Source organism: Chenopodium album, chromosome 18 (assembly GCF_948465745.1).
Source record: "Chenopodium album chromosome 18, dcCheAlbu1.1, whole genome shotgun sequence".
Taxonomy (NCBI): domain Eukaryota; kingdom Viridiplantae; phylum Streptophyta; class Magnoliopsida; order Caryophyllales; family Amaranthaceae; genus Chenopodium; species Chenopodium album.
In genome coordinates, this window is record NC_137851.1 from 32,788,515 (window position 1) to 32,805,614 (window position 17,100).

Here is a 17,100-nt window from a genome sequence, read left to right on the forward strand (position 1 = left end):
TTTATACCCAAACGCAGCAATAGAGAACTACCTCTTGTGCCGTTGAATCTTGAGCTCGAAAAGGTTGTAAGGAAAACCAAAGACAAAAAAGAGCGAGAGATAGTGGTGCTACTTCAAGTGAGCCACAAGTGGTGGTTGATTCCGATCATTCTAGTTCTAGTGAGTCTAGTGGAGACACCATTCTACTAGAATCACCAAAGGCTAATTCTCCAACTTCTTCACCTCTCCATCAATTTCAAATGGCTCTTCCAAATAAAACCTTGAGAGAGTTTGGTGTTCCCCCACCTTATCAAAAAGCAAGCGGGATTGCTACTCCCACTATCGAAACAAACAATTTTGAGATAAGGCCCACCCTTATTACCTTGATAGAGGGTCACTAATTCTCCGGGCAAAACACGAGGATCCCATTGTGTATCTCAAGCAATTCACACGGTATTGTAGCACCGTGAAGGCAAATGGGGTGACCCTAAAGTATAGTTTGTAGAGCATGTTCAAGTTTTCTCTTACGGGAAAGGCAAGTGATTGGCTTGATAGGTTACCTCCAAACTCATTAAACACATGGAATGAGGTAACTTTGGCGTTCCTTGGGAGGTTCATTCCTTTAAGGAAAACGGGGAGTTGAGGTCAAAAATATTAAACTTCCAACAAGATCCTGACAAATCTGTTTATGATGCTTGGGACAGATTCAAGAACTACCAACAACAATGCCCACACCATGGCATGGAGGGTTGGCTTCTGCTCCATGGGTTTTATAAGGGTCTTTAGAGAGTAGATTGCATATTGTTAGATGGGGCATTAGGAGGACCAATCATGAACAAGCCGCCAACAGAAGCGCTCAAGACCATTGAAGATGTAGTTCTAAACTACACCGATTGGAGCCCCGACGAAAGAAACATTCCCAAGAAGGGAGGAAGGTATGAGGTAAATGCTATTAATCTGATTAATTCAAAATTAGGTCTTCTAAGTTTGATCAATTGCAATCATCTTCCCTTTCCACTTCCCCCATATCAAAATTCACATGCATCTAATTAATTTAATGATACTGTGTCAACACAAATGATGTCTTAGGATACATGTTGAGGTGATGATCATGTGACTTCCGAGTATTATTTGCCCCTTCCATGGAACAAGTTAATGAATTCAATAATGGTCAAAAAAATAATAGATATGACCCTTATTCCAACACTTATAATGAGGGATGGAAACATCACCTAAAATTTGGTTAGAAATGATAGGAATGATGTCCTTCAAACAAGTGTATTATTCCGATAGAGGGTTCGGAGCTATTGAAAAGCTATTTATTCAGTAAGTTCAAGTGATCGGAATGCCTAAGTGGAGGCCGGTTTCGATCAGTAATATTAATGCATAATTAATATTACAGCTTCATCTTGATTGAACCCTTCGGGTCACACCCAAGCAATTAACGATCCGACACGACGAATTAAGTCGGAAGGAATTAATGAGTCGCTCGAGTAATTGATATCTAGACGTCGGAAATCGAACTAAGAGCATCAAAATCGAGCGTCGCAAGTCGGGTCGAATTAATTAAAGACGAGATGGAAAAATCGCTAATTAATCAATAATTTATCGAAATACCCCTAGCATCGGAACGCCCCGAGCAAACCGAGTGCTAGGGGCATTTGGTATAACCAAGGTGGCTAGCAAGCGCACCAAGCCGAGCCTAAGCTGGCTGGTACGTGCTAGCGCACCATGGCTAGCAAGCTATGCTAGCATGTGCGTGGCTGCCGTAGCCAGCTAGCAGCAATGCGCGCATGGCGAGCTAGCCAGCAGCCATGCCGCAACATGCTAGTAGCAGGCCAGCACGCAGCAGCTAGCAAAAACATGGCGCGCATGGTGCTGCGCCCAGCCACGCTAGCAACAGGCCAACCGCACACCAAGCGCCAGCTGGGCTGCTTGGGTGCCTTGGCTTAGCTTGCCACGTTGCAGCATGCTATTGGGGCAAGTGGAAGCTCTTGGCCGATTTTCATGAAAGCTTTGGAGATCAAGTTTGGTCCCTCCCCTTACCCTTGTGGTCTTTACCTAACAACCCTCTTATTATGCCACTTATTGATTAATTAGTTGTTGGCTATTTTCTTTTGTTTTTGATTTAAAAATAAAAGGAGAAAATAGATTTTACCAACTCTCCCACATTGATGGGTGAGTGGATTTCTCACTTGAGTTTCCCTATAAATACCCAACTTGGGACATGGGAAAACTCACTTGAGTAAGAGCTCAATTAGGCATCTCCACTTGAGAGAAAACCTATAAGCTCATTAATTACTCGGGTAGTCATTTTGGTCGGACTTGGCTAACCTCCAAGTAGTAGACCGGTCGGGTCGAGTTGTGGGTGGACTTCGTTGGAGGTCTTTGCCATTTGTGAGGCTCGACTTTTCTCAAGTAAGAGCTCTTTCTGGTTGAGCGAAGCACGCTACAAGGGTAATTTAGTCTTTTAACTGTTCTTGTTATTTATGCATTTTGTTATATTAATTGTGAGCTTGTTCTTGGGCTCGGGTTTTATTTCCGCGGTGAGTCGGACTCATCGCAACCCAACAGCGGTATCGAAGCCTTGCTCATTAATTTTTATAACAAATAATTTTCAATGTTTTTTTAATGATTTATTTTTCTGGTTTATGTTACTAATTAGATTAGTAGCTCGGTTTTATTAAAAATTAAACCCGTTTATAGCTGATTATTGGCCACAAACCCAGAATTTCGCCCAAAAATAGTGAATTTTGGGTGGAAACAACGTTCTGGAAATGTTTTTACCCTTTATAGACTGTAAAAAAGGCCAAAATCTGACCAGAAATGCCTTTTTTCGAGGGTTTTTCGTTTTGACGAAAAATTTAAAATCTTTTAATTTTTAATCTTAATGGCATTATTATGGTGATTATGTATATGGTTCTTTCCTAATTTTTCTGCATTTTTTTTTTGACCTTTTTTAGCATGGTTACTATGTAGTAATTAGTGCTTGAAAAATTGGTTAAATTTTCACATAATTGAAAATCCATAGCATTAAGTGTGAAAATTTATTTTTTGAGGCTTCTAAGTACTAAAGATCCAATCTTTAATTATTTTAAGTGTTTGGAACTTTGAGTTACTAAATTCCATGAATTTTTGGTTGAAATTTTGATTTAATCATGTATTAAGTTAATTGGAATCATAAAGTTTGAATCTTGTGATGGAAATTTCATTTATCTTCATATTGGAAGATATAATTTTTCAAGGATTCACAAGTTAAAGTTGGAATCTTTATTTAAATTTTATGTTCATAATTCCAACTCCCCTTTTATTTTGTCAAGTCTCGTGATTAATTTAAATTAATCAAATTAATAGTGAGTATTGCCCTAATTTATTTCATTGCACCAAATTGAACTAACTTTATTAAAGAATAGTTCTTGGGAATAATTTTAGTTGTGTGCACTTTGATGAATTTTATTTAAGTTGGACTTGTTATAATTTTTCATTTTGCTCATTAAATTAATTCTAAAATTAATTTGGAATTAATTAATTAAAGTCACGCAAAATTCGGATTTAATCCTGAGAGTGTGGCACGCAAACCAAAGCACACTACCCTTGGCCAGCTAGGCTGCTAAGGGCTGGTGCACTTGGTGCGCACCATAACGCGTGGCTGCTGCCTGCTGACCAGCAGCATGGCGCACCATGGCCGGCCAACAAGCCGCAGCCCAGCATAGTAGCTGTTGCTAGCACAGCATGGTGCTGCGCGCGCATGGGTGCGAGGCGTGGCTGGGGTGCTGCTGCTGTAGGCATTGAGCATGTGTGTGTGTTTGGTGTTGTTGCGGGGAGTGCATGTGGGGTGTACTAAGTGCTTGCTGCACGACGTGCACAACCCCACACTTGGCACTTTAGCCCCGGGTTTTAAGGCAATGCTAATTTGCGGTTAAGGCCATTTTATTTATTTTAATTATTTTAATTAAATTTTGGAGGCTAGGCCTTGGTTTTGAGCAACATTGGCAAAATATTTTTTTTGGAAAAATTTTGGGTTTATCGGCTTAATTAAGATGGATGCGGAATGTAGTGGGAGCTTCAATTTTAATTGCGCTAAATTACATAATCGAAACAACTTTGACTAGTTTTAATTAGTCGCGTTAATCGGATTAACAACCTAAATTAGTTACTAGTTTACGCATGTTTGTGCATTGTTACATGTTTATCGTTGTAAAATGCATGGGGCATTCACAAATAGTGAATGGATGAATGGAATGTATATTCTCCTGCAGGTTTTATAAAAATGGAAACTAGTGGGGCCCGATAAGAATAGAAAATATGGACTGCGTTCTGTCTCGTATTTTTGTAAATCTAAATACGGTCTGCGAACCGTTAAGTATTTTTGTACCTTAATATTAAGATTAGTCCTAATCGTAGATACTAGTATTTGCATTATTTTGGTTATGTCTTGAAGACGGAGGTTCTTGGAAGACGAAGCCATGAAGTTGCAAAAGGCGACCCTTGAAGACTTGAAGACTCAAGGGGTCATGCTAGTTGCCAAATGCATCATTATTTATGTTTTTGATATATATTTATGATTATATATATGAATTATATGTTAGATGCATGTCTAGGATTTTGAATGTTGCGATTATTAATTAAGTTCACTTAAATTAACCAACATGGAAACCCTAGGTCCCTAAAATATTGAGTAAAATTATCATTCCAAAACAACACTTATCGACCTATTGAGATTAGTTATGGGCTACGCTAAAGCGAGGCATCACTATTACTCGCTAGGATACATAAGGCATACCGGGTATGCAAGTTGGTTTGGTTATACTCAACGATATGAGTGATGGAGTCCTAACATGTCGTGGCAAAGTGGATAAGTCGTTGAGAGAGCATTAGATGCGATGATTTATCTAACCAAGAGTGGCTTGGAACCATTAGCAAAGAGTTGCTTACTTAGAATATTGAGTGTTAAGACAAGCCAAAGCATGCTTAACTACTCATTCTTTCTTTGGATCTTGGAATCGACTTATTCTCACCAAATGGGGACAATTTAATTTGTGAATAAGACGTTTAAATAAGTTTGATTAATATGCATGATTTCAATGTTATTTAAGTATTATGAATGGTTTTTCATTTCAAATTCTTTCAATTATAGAACAATGTCTGCAAATAACTCAAACAACTAATTCTCGTTGCGCTCAATTCTCGACAAGGAGAAGTTGTGTGGGCCAAATTTTCTTGATTGGCAAAGGAACTTGTGTATATTTCTCATGAAAGAGCAAAAGGAATATTTCCTTGATGAGGAAGTGCCCAAGACTCCCAATGAGAAGGTGACTCAAGCTGCCCTAAACCGATGTTAAATCGCCAATCGGGATGTCAAATGCATCATGTTGGCCACAATGTCTCCCGACCTTCAAAAGACTTTCTTTGAGAAGGAGACAGCTTTTGAGATCATTTCTGAGCTGCAAAACATGTTCTAAGAGTAGGCCTGAACTAAAAGGTTTGAAACCCACAAGCACATCCTTAAGAGCAAGCTCAAGATAAGAGAGCCAGTCAGCCCACATGTACTCAAAATGATAGGATTATTTGAGAACATGGGAAGGCTTGACGTGGGGTATTCAACCGAGATGGCAATTGACATCATTCTCCATTCGCTGCACAAAGGCTATGATCAGTTCAAGATGAACTATAACATGCACAACATGGAGAAAACCCTCACCGAGCTTCATGGTATGTTGAAGCAAGCCGAGAAAACGCTCAAGGATGAGGGGAAGCATGATATGCTCATGATAAAAAAGGGCAAGTCGTCAAAAACTTAGGCAAGAAGAAGAAAGGCTTTAAGGGGAAGGGAAAGAAAAAGACCTTTCCGCCTAAGTCAAAGGCTACAAAGGATAACAAGGAGAAGAAGGTAGCATCTTCTAACTCTGATTCCGAATGCTTCCATTGCAAGAAGAAGGGACATTGGAAAAGAGATTACCTCAAATTCATGGAACATAAGAAGAACGGAACCGTTGCTTCTGGATTAGGTATATTCGTTATAGACTTAAACTTCACTAGCTAAACATCATGGGTATTAGATGCCGGATGTGTCTCACACCTTTGTTCCAATTCTCAAGGACTAAGGAACACTAGGAAGCTAGCGAAGGGAGAGGTTGAACTCTAGGTCGGCAATGGAGCTAGAATTAATTGGAGTCGTATCTGTAGGAACTCTCAGCTTGTCCTTGCCCTCGGGGCTAGTTTTGGAACTTTAATACTGTTTTTATGTTCCTAACATTACCAAAAACATTATTTCAATTTCGGCGTTGGACGCCAAAGGTTTTGAGTTTCGAGTAAAGGACAATGAATGTTCGTTTTATCTCGATAATGTTTTATATGTTATTGCACATTCTGAAAATGGTCTTTATGTGCTTTCATTAGACAAACAAGTTATAATGTAAATAATACCGCTAAGAAAACTAAGACCATTAAGTCAAATCAAACGTACTTGTGGCATTGTCGTCTTGGCCACATTAACATCAAACGCATCAAGAAACCAATACAGGAAGGTGTTCTTGACTCATTCGATTTACAATCGTTTGAGAATTGCGAAGGATGTTTATTAGGCAAGATGATTAAGCAGCCATTCTCCAAATTGGGAGAAAAGGCAGGTGACTTATTGGGCCTAATACACACCGATGTATGTGGACCAATGAGATCCACCATAAGAAACGACCATCGATATTTTATCACCTTAATAGACGACTGTAGTATAGATGGCTATGTCTACCTCATGTCGCATAAATCTGAATCATTTGAAAAGTTCAAAGAATTTCAGAGTGAAGTTGAAAATCATCTTGGCAAGAAAATCAAAGCCCTTCGATCAGATCGAGGTGGTGAATACTTGAGCCAAGAATTGGATGACCATCTGAAAGAAAAGGGTATACTTTCAGAATTAACACCTCCAAGAACTCCACAATGGAACGGAGTATCCGAAAGGAGAAATCGACCTTTGTTGGACACGGTGCGATTAACAACGGGTCTTAGTGAACTTCTTATCGCTTTCTGGGGACACGCACTTCTAACTGCGGCACTAACACTGAACCGTGCTCATCAAAAGCTGTAAAAAAGACTCCATACGAGCTATGGACAAACTTCACCCCAAATCTGACAAGGTCTACTTTGTGGGCTACCCAAAAGAAACCAAAGGGTATTACTTCTATAATTAATCCGAGAACAAAGTGTTTGTTGCTCGCGATGGTGTTTTTTTGGAGAAGGAACACCTTTCCAAAATGACAAGTGGGAGGAAAATTTAACTCGATGAAGTTCGAGAGGACGAGCAACAAAATCAGATTGCCAGTCAAAGTGCTCAAAAAGCAGCTATTGACGTTGGTCAAAATGTGCAAAGTAAAACCGACAATGCAAATGCTTAGTCCGTTGCCCTGCGTAGGTCGTAGAGGCCGAGGTCTAAATATGATAGGTATCTTGGTATTATATTAACCGAGAATCAGGACATCTTTGTAATGGATGGAGACGAATCGGCAACCTACAAGCAAGCGATGGCGAGCACCGACTCTGCTAAATGGCAAGAGGCCATGAGATCTGAAATGGATTCCATGTTTGAAAATCAAGTCTGGGACTTGGTTGACTTACCCGAGGGTTACACACCTATCGGATGTATGTGGATTTTCAAATTGAAAACCGACAAAGATGGAAATGTATTCATTTACAAAGCTGGATTGGTAGCAAAAGGTTATAGGCAAATTCATGGTATTGATTACGATGAAACCTTTTCTTCGGTCGCAATGCTTAAATCTGTTCGGATCCTCTTAGTGATTGTTGCATATTACAACTATGAAATATGGAAGATGGACGTCAAAATCGCCTTCCTCAATGGAATTTCGGAAGAAACTGTTTACATGACAAAGCCTGAAAGTTTTGTCGACCAAAATAATGTTGGGAAAGTGTGTAAGCTTAAAAAGTCCATCTATGGGCTAAAGCAAGCTAGTAGAAGTTGGAATCTGCGATTAGATGAAGCTATCAGTAAGTTTGGTTTTATCAAGAATCCAGATGAATCTTGTGTTTAAAAGAAGGTCAGTGGGAGTGACATTACCTTCCTAGTATTATATGTCGATGACATATTGCTCATTGAAAACAGCATTTCGATGTTAGAGTCTGTAAAGGCCTGGCTTGGAAAATGTTTTTCAATGAAAGACTTGGGAGAGGCTCTGTACATATTGGACATCAAGATCTATAGGGATAGATTAAAAAGGATGATTGGATTGAGCTAGAGTACTTATATTGATAACGTACTGGCACGATTCAGGATGGAAGAGGCCTAGAGAGGTCACTTGCCCATGTCACAAGGCATAACCTTGAGAGAGAAGTAGTGTCCAAAGACACCTAATGAGAGAGAAAGGATGAATGAGATTCCATATGCTTCGCTAATTGGATTGATCATGTATGGCATGATATGTACTAGGCCAGATGTATCGTATGTCTTGAGTGCTACGAGTCGATACCAATCAGATCCAGGAGAGGCGCATTGGACTGCGACCAAGAATATCCTTAATTACCTAAAAAGGAATAAGGATAAATTCCTGGTATATGGTGGCTCAAAAGAATTAGTTGTTGAAGGTTATACCGACGTAAGCTTCCAAACAGATAGAGACGATATCAAATCATAGTCTGGATGTGTGTTCTGTCTAAATAAAGGAGCGTTTAGTTGGAAGAGTGCCAAGTAGAGCACAACTGCAGATTTTAAAACTGAAGCCAAATACTTGGCAGTCGCTGAAGCGGCTAAGGAGGCAGATTGGATTCGTAAGTTTGTTGGTGAACTTGATGTTATACCCTCTATCAAGGGTCCAATAGCCCTCTATTGTGACAACAATGGAGCTATTTCTCAGGCCAGAGAGCCAAGGGAACATCAGAAGGTCAAACATGTTAAGTGGTGATTTCACATGATAAGAGAATGGAAATTAGAGGGTGAAATCAAAATTTGTAAAGTTGGAACGGATGACAATGTAGCCGATCCACTTACTAAACCTCTGCCTTAAGTGAAGCACAACAAGCACATTGAGGCAATGGGAATCAGGCATGTTGGAGATTGGCTTTTATTTCCCTGTTTAGGTTTTTAATTAATTTTGAACATTTTAAAGTAAGACACTAAGATGAACCATTCAGGATTTGGAGTAATTTAATTTCATGCAATTTTATCACACCGTATTGTATTTAATTGTGGTTTAGGATTAAATAATAAGTCCATTTGATTATGAGATTATTCAAAATAGGGTATCAAGACCAGTCTTGGATAAAGAAACACCTATTAAGTGAACATTGAATATTATAATCGAGAATTATCCCCAATCGAGGTCATTTAAAAGATGGACGATTAATGACTGCTTGAGATTAGTGTGTAGTTTGATTTATAGCACCGTTTCTTGTGCTACAAGGACATGATTGTCATAAATCATTTGCACAGGTATTGGTTTAGAACCATACTGGATCGACCTATGAGAATACTTTAGGAGACTTAAAAATCGTCATAAGTATACTTCTCATTATGACTATCGGAACCTCTTTTCCTTGACCATGAGTATTCTAAGTTCTCTTGTTTGTGTACTAGTCCGTTTTGATGTTAGTCAAACGTCTTCCGTACATGGAGATTATAACAGCAACACTCAGACGGCTAGGTCCTCTTAGTAAGAGAAGCTTCCATTACAAAACTGGGAATGTACCCCTACTAATAATAGGGAACATGTCTTTGTTGTTTACAAGTCCTCTCGAAGAGCGAGACTATGAAAATGCATGGCCGTGCTCGGATGGATTTTAGAAATCATCTGTTTATTGACAGTCAAATTTGGATTTCGAGAAACACTTCTGGATGTAATAAGGATGAAGAATAATCTTATCTTATAGTTCATGACGAGATATTAAGTGACATAGGGAAAAGGCTTTACACTAAAAGCGCACTTGTCCGGAAGCACAAGTGGGAGATTGATAGGAATGGTGTCCTTTGAGCTATTGAAAAGCTATTTATTCAGTAAGTTCAAGTGATCGGAATGCCTAGGTGGAGGCCGCTTCCGATCAGTAATATTAATGCATAATTAAAATTACAACTTAATCTTAACTGAACCCTTCGAGTCACACCTAAGCAACTAACGATCCGACAAGATGAATTAATTCAGAAGGAATTAATGAGTCGCTCGAGTAATTAATATATAGACTTCGGAAATCGAGCTAGGAGCGTCGAAACCGAACGTTGAAAGTCGAGTCGAATTCATTAAAGACGAGACAGAAAAATCACTAATTAATCAACAATTTACCGAAATACCCCTATCGGAATTCCCCGAGAAAATCGAGTGCTAGGGACATTTGTTATAGATACGGTGGGTAGCAAGCGCACTAAGCCGAGCCTAGGCTGGCTTGTGCATGCTAGCGCACCATGGCTAGCAAAATTGCCAGCACATGGCTAGCAAGCCATGCTAGAATGTGCGTGGCAGCCGTAGCCAGCTAGCAGCAATGCGCACATGGCGCGCTAGCCAGCAGCCATGTCGCAACATGCTAGCAGCAGGCCAGCACGCATGATGCGCCAGCCAGCAGTAGCTAGCAGCAGGCCAGCACGCATGACGCGCTAGCATGCAGCAGCAAGCAGGGGCGTGGCGCGCATGATGCTGCGCCCAGCCACGTTAGCAGCACGCCAGCTGCACACCAAGCGCCAGTTGGGCTGCTTGGCTTGGCCTGCCACGTGGCAGCATGCTATTAGGGAAAGTGGGAGCTCTTGGCCGGTTTTCTTGAAAGCCTTGGGGATCAAGTTTGCCCCCCCTTTCCCTTGTGGTCCTTACCTAACCCCTCCTCTTAGTATGCCACTTGTTGATTAATTAATTATTCGCTATGTTATTTTGTTTTTGATTTAAAAATAGAAGGAGAAAATTGATTTTACCAACTCTCCCACATTGATGGGAGAGTGGATTTCTCACTTGAGTTTCCCTATAAATACCCAATTTAGGATATGGGAAAACTCACTTGAGTAAGAGCTCAATTAGGCGTCTCCACTTGAGAGAAAACCTATAAGCTCATTAATTACTCGGGTAGTCATTTTGGTCGGACTTGGCTAACCTCCAAGCAGTAGACCGGTCGGGTCGAGTTGTTAGTGGACTTCGTTGGAGGTCCTTGCCATTTGTGTGGCTCGGCTTTTCTCAAGTAAGTGCTCTTTCCGGTTGAGCGAAGCATGCTACAAGGTTAATTTAGTCTTTTCTCTGTTCTGGTTATTTATGCTTTTTGTTATATTAATTGTGAGCTTGTTCTTGGGCTCGGGTTTTATTTCCGCGGTAAGTCAGACTCATTGAAACCCAACAAGAAAGAGGGCCAAACTCAAGTAAATGCTCAAGGTCAATACAGTGGCCAAAGGAATGTTAAAAATAATAAGTAAGGAAATTATAGAATCAAGGTAATGGTAACTATGTGTAAAATAACCAAGCAAATCATCAAAATGACAATAGGTACCATCAAAGAGGTCAATATTCTTCCAATAATAATCCACCCGGTTTTAATGAAGGAAATAGACCAACCCTTGCTCCTATCCCTCAACCACTACTCTAAATTCAATCTCCCCCACTTAACTTGAGTCTAGAGATCATAATGGACAAATTTGTTAATATGCAAACCAAGAAAACCAATGACTTAAAAATGAGTATCAAGCAAGTGCAAGCCCACTATAAGATTCTAAAAACTCAGTTAACTCAATTAATTAATGTCCTTAAAAGTAGAAATTCTAGCACCTCTTTGCCTAGTCAAGCCATTAATCCTAAAGAACATTGTAACGCAATTATGATTAGATGTTGGACTACTATAGATGATACTCCACCCATGAGTCTGTAATTAGAGAGTGAGAGAGAGGAGGTTAAGGAAGAGAAACAATGTGAGGTGTCTAACTCAAGTGAGGATGAAATGGTTGTCATGAGTGAGTCCACCACGGTGAGCTTAACAAAAAATTGTAGTAGAATCATAAAGAACCACTCACTCACTAAACTAAAGACCCCAGACGTTTCTCCATTACTTGCTCTATTAAGAACATTTTCTTTGAAAATGCCCTATGTGATCTAGGAGCTAGTGTGAGTTTGATGCCTCTTTCAATTTATGAGAAGCTTGACGTAGGTGGTTGGTACCCATCGATGTTACTCTTCAACTTTATTATCGATCCACCAAATTCCCTAAGGGTAAGGTTGAGGATGTCCAACTTAAGGTGGGCAATTTCATTATTCCTGTTGATTTTATTGTTCTAGAAATGACAGAAGATTCCCCCACCCCTATCATCCTAGGTCGACCTCTCTTGGCTGGTGGTAAAATTATGGATGTAAGGGAAGGAAAACTTACATTAAATGTAGGTGATGATGAATTTTGTCTTACTATTTATCCTAAGAGAGGATGTCCTTCCCCCATGAAAGATTACATGACTTTAGATGCTCTTAATGAGAATGATTTGTATGATTTAAAATTTATTTGTGCCATGAACTCTTTTGTTGATGTTCATGAGTCAAAGCAAGGTTTAGAGAGGTTTGATAAAGTGATTTCCATGCTTGCTTGCCTCAAGACATTGCTTGAAGAAGGTGAGTTCAACACTCAAAAGGATGAAGGGTGTGACACCAAAGCTTCCAAGAAGAAGAGGAAAGGAAAGGAAAATAGAAAAAGGAAGAAGAAGATGAAATCAAAGGAAATTCTGAATGAACTTGTCTTTTGTGTTAGTCAAGAAACCGATTTGGTTTTTCCCATGAAGGCAATTTGTAATGATGAAAACAGTGGCAACAAAATGGTTTTGAACTTTATCCCACCTTGAGGATACTTTTCGAATTTGTGCCAAGCTAGTGACATTAAAGAAGCGCTCCTGGGAGGCAACCCGAGTATTTTTGTTTGATTTTTTCACTTTTATTTCATTTTTAGTGTTTCTCTTTTGTATATAGGTTGGTGCTTAGGTTTGGATCTTGGTTTGTGCTGGGATTATCTTCCCTTTATAACCTTTTAAAGATGAGAAAAATATTGGGGATTTATGGATAAGAAAGGTGCAATATATAGGATTGTTTATGGAGTTTGTGCTTTCTCCTATGAGGTAAATCTTTCCTCTCTTTTTCTTTCTTGTCTTACGAATTATAGATCATGTGAATACTAGTTCTCTCTCTCTTTCTCTCTCTCTCTCTCTCTCTCTCTCTCTCTCTCTCTCTAATTAGTTGTGTGAATATGTTTTTTTTTAATGATTAAATTAGATTTGTAAATATTCTTGCTTGAATTTTTTTCTAAAAAAAATGAAACAAAAAATTGTCTAAGGATGAGACTCAAATGACGATGCTTATATGTTTTGCTTGCTTGACTCTTCAGTGATGAGCATAAGTTCTTTTAAAAGGGTGTATGCAAGAGTGGGGGTCATTTAGAGGTTTATTAATCTTGATTGCATTAAAGTATATGGAGTTAAAGCCGATGTATGCGCAATATCACATCTAGCATAGGATATTGTCTAATTTTTCCGAAATAGGATATGTTTAAATCGATTTGCAGTCCCTTGTGCCCTTGATGTGCCTCCTCTCCTCCCAGAAATGAAACTTAATTACGGAATTGGTTCTACTTATATCATGTGTAATAAGTGGCATAATAAGCCACATGTTCAATAAAGAAAGATCCGCTCATAGTTAAAATAGGCAAGGGCAATAAAAATTGAAAGTAAAAAAAAAAGAGAAGAAAAAGAAACGAAGAGCGTAGAAAAAAAAAATTAGAGAACAAAAACTCCCCAAAGATTTCTCAAAACTTTTATTTTATCTTCTTTAGAGGTCAATTCGTGGATGCCTTCTACGTTTGGTGGGCTGCGCCGTATTACGACTTTCTCGCGATTTGGACAATGAAGGCAGCCTTTTTTTCCCAAATGTATGGAGGGACACGTGTCATAAGGCAATTGATCCATTTGGACCTTTTGTAGGGTGACATGGACCTTCTGATAGGACCACATGGCTTGGGTAATTTTACCCAAAACATTTGCCCTACACAGATGTGATGTGGCATGCAACATGGCATTTGTGACACTTGTCACTCATGCATTGGTATATCAGTTTTATTGTTCACCCATCTTGGAAAATCACGGGATTGCCCTAGAATTTACCCTCTATAAATATAGTTTTGCCCCTTATTTTTCGCATATTCATGAAAAACATCTTGAGAGAATCTGAGAGAATCTTTAACTTTTATAAGAGAATTTATCATCTGCCGTTTGTTTTTAGTTTGCCTGCTACAACCGGCTCGAATAGTCTCCAACAGTACCTTCACACAAGGTGACCGTCTGATCTTTCTCTCTCTTAAAATTTTTTCTTTCCGCCTGTGTTTGCTTTTCCCTTCTTTACATAAATGGTTTCACAAACACACACGACACGGCCTAGGATAACTGTCAGCCGGTCACTTGGGACAGTTAGATCTAGGACAAGGGGTGCCGCCTGCCCCATTTTGCATTCGTCCCCGAATCCGACCGTATTTGTGTTTGTGCAGGAAATTATGGTTAAAACTAAAAGGACGGCTCAGGCGTCCAGTGAAAAGGAGGACGATAGTCCTATTAGGGTGCCCAGGAACAAAATCTCTCACTACCCACCTTGCACCCCAAGTACGCCAAATGACTCTATTTTAGACGAGTCAGATAACAACTCCGATGATGGGTCATCTGGATCTAAGCAAGGGTCATCACAGATGGATGTCCCCTCAGGCGGCTCTAAAAATGAAGGAAGGCCGTCTGAGGCAGATGAGGAGGAGTCTTAGGGAGAAGCCGCCTCTACTGAGAGAGGTGAAGAAGAGACTTCTTCCTCCCTTCAAGAGCAATACACCCTTTACTTTACCCATCACTAGTAGAAAAAATGCTATTTGTAACTTGCAAAAGTGACTTTTTGTAACTGGCATTGTTGGTGTGAATTCCACCGTTACAATTAGTGAAAATTATTCGTAACTGACTAATGTTAGTTACTAATAATGTACTATTCGTAATTGGCTTAACCTAACGCCAGTTTTAAATAGTGTATTTTCCAAGTTAGAAAGTGTTTTGGGTGTTTTTTTCCTTCGGGAGAGTTACAGCTCGAAGATTGGTCTGGTGACGCCTGTACTTGCAAAATAACAGAGACTCCGGGTGGTTGGAACTTCGCCTCCGACGATCAAGTTAGAACGTGTTGGAGAATATGAAAAGGTGCGGAAAGTAAAGAGAGATCTTCTCGGATTCTGAGATCAGGTGTTTTCTCTGATGTGAGAAAATGTAGGGTAGTGTAATAAATGATTGAATGTCCCCTAAAATTGGGGATATCTCCCTATTTATAGGGTCGTTGGAAAATGTGCCCTCTCTTAGGTCACTCTGACCTAGATTTTGTGGGTTGCGCCGGTTTGCGGCTTTATCGGGAATTGGGCCTTGAAGGCCGCAATTCCAGTTGAGATCTAAGGCTGACACGTGTCAGTTGGTGAGTGGCCCATTTGGGTTGAGGGTGAAGGGGAAATGAGGGAAATAAAGGAGAAAGAAAGAAATTAAGGGGCTCGGCTGACAGGTGCGCGGCCGCTCGACCTGTCTGCACGCCTGCACCAGATTCGCGCGCGGCCGCGCCTATACCTGGTGCGCCCGCACTTGCTTGGCCTTCTTCTTGAAATTTTTTCTCAGTGCGTTCTACTATGGGCTCATTGTCCAATATCATCCCGGGATTATTGAACCCACCAAGTATAGCAGATTCAAAATAATGAGAGCACCACAATAAACCCACCAAGTTCAAATTTACTTCAAACTTTAGCACAACTTTCCCTAACTTACCTCTCACTACATTCCCTTACCCTTTTACCTTAAAATTTGATAAAATCGAATATACTCTCCTCAAAAACACGAACCCTTTCCATTGCTCATGCTCGCTCAAAATAATTCAAATCCAATGAATTTAACCTATCAATCCAAATAGAAAACAAGTGAAAGAAAAGAAAAGAAAAAGAAAGAAAATTAAGAAAAAATAAAAGAAGTCAAAAGAACAGAGTTAGAAAACCGGGTTGCCTCCCGGAAAGCGCTTGCTTAAGGTCCTAATCATGGAGGGTCAAAGAACACCACCTTATCCAAAGTGGTGGAGAGGGTAAGATCATTGCAGAGCTTGTGAAAAATCACATCATGAACCATGTCATCTTAAATCATAAAAATCGGATCAAACTTTTTAAACTTCAACTTCCTCTTATATCTCTTGGAAACTCTCTTCTTCTTCCTTGATATCTTCTTCTTGTGATCTTTGAGATCCTCATGTTCACCACTTGAAAAACTATTCTCATCATCCTTCTAAGAAAGCTCAAACCAAGAAGGCATTTTAAACTCATCTTCAAGCTTCGAGGAATCCTTGTTTTCTTTACTAACAACCTTGCTTTCAATACTTTTAGGAACATCATCACAAGCTACAAGCATATCGTTAGTAGAAGCCACAAACATGGAATCATTAGCATTCAAAAGCAATGAGTTTATGCACACAATTCCTTGCACATAGGATAGAGACTCATGCATCGACTTGAGCTTAAAACTTGCCTTATTTTTACCAACACACAAAGTAATCATGCCACCTTTCACATCTATCAAAGCACCCGAAGTTACTACAAATGGCCTCCCTAGAATGATAGGAATGTTGTCATCCTCCGCAATCTCTAGCACGATGAAATCAACGGGAATAGTGAACTCTCCTATCTTGAGGGGCACATCCTCAATTCTACCCATTAGGAACTTAATAGAACGGTCGGCCAATTGAAGGGTCATGTTGGTTGGAAAGAGCTCTCCTAACTTAAGTTTCTTGAAAACGGAGTAAGGCATGATGCTAAAAGTAGCACCAAGATCACAAAAGGCATTTTGAAACAATCAACGGGAATAGTTTTGCTCGAGGACGAGCAAAAGTTTAGCTTGGGGGAATTTGATGAGTGTCATTTATGGCACTCATTTGTTCTCTTTTAGGGTGATTTTAGATTGCTTTTATAGCTCTTTTATTTCCTTTTTCCTTAGTTTTGCTCCTTATATCTTTAGTTTGCACTTTCCTTAGTTGATTTTTCCTTTTTCATGCATTTCTTGGTTGTTCTTGTCTTTTTCCCTTTTATTTGCTTGTTTTCTTTGATTTTCAGGTTAAGATCGTTGTCCAAGGATTCCCG

At 39.6% G+C, this 17,100-nt stretch overlaps 1 non-coding gene across 1 annotated transcript; it reads right to left on the reverse strand.

The window, feature by feature from the left end:
* Positions 1 to 620: 620 nt before the first annotated feature.
* LOC145593305 (small nucleolar RNA R71) lies at positions 621 to 722 on the reverse strand. Its single transcript, XR_014102656.1, has one exon. It is a non-coding gene; the product is annotated as a small nucleolar RNA R71 (small nucleolar RNA).
* Between the last annotated feature and the right edge of the window lie 16,378 nt (positions 723 to 17,100).